Source organism: Cicer arietinum, chromosome 3 (assembly GCF_000331145.2).
Source record: "Cicer arietinum cultivar CDC Frontier isolate Library 1 chromosome 3, Cicar.CDCFrontier_v2.0, whole genome shotgun sequence".
NCBI lineage: Eukaryota > Viridiplantae > Streptophyta > Magnoliopsida > Fabales > Fabaceae > Cicer > Cicer arietinum.
Window position 1 is genome coordinate 19613957 of NC_021162.2, and position 754 is coordinate 19614710.

Sequence of the window (754 nt, forward strand, 5' to 3'; positions counted from 1 at the left end):
AGCTGCATTTTGTTTTTCCAAAAGTAATAGTCTGATCCATCAAAGAATGGAGGTCGGTTTGAGGATCCTCTTTCAACAATGTATTTTGCTTTCGACATTCTTCTAGATCTTTTCTCTAACACTTGTTACGTGTTTTTGAACTTTTTAGAGACCGAGCTCTGATGCCAATTGAAGTAACAATGTCAATTTACAAGAAAGGGGGTTTGAATTGTAAATATGCCTTTTTTAAAAATTCCTGTTAAAACTTAAGAAAGTAACTCAAGATTGATCTTGGTTGTGAAAACAGAAAAACGAAGAACGTTCTTGGTTTTAGAAGTAAAACGGAGAACGTTCCTTGATTAGTTGAAAACAGAAAATCAGTTTATGTTTTACTTAATTCAGTATGATAAATAGAGAGATAGGATAGAGAATACCACACAAGGATTTTATCCTGGTTCACCCAACGTGGGTTACGTCCAGTCCTCACACCGTGAGATTTTCCACTAAGTGTAAAAGAGCTTTCTTGAACTTACAACACCTAGTCTTAGATCAACTTTGATCTATTTCAACATCTAATGCTTTCTTCCCAGAAAGCAATACCAGCACCTATCTAACTTTGATAGGAAGTAATCTTAAAACAAACTATAAAGAAACTCTTATAGTTTGAGTTTTTACAATTTGATTGTTTTGACAGAATCTGAAATTTCTCAACTCTTGTTTGAGAATTGATTCTTTACAAAGGATCTAATGATAATTGCGCAAACTATTTGATAAG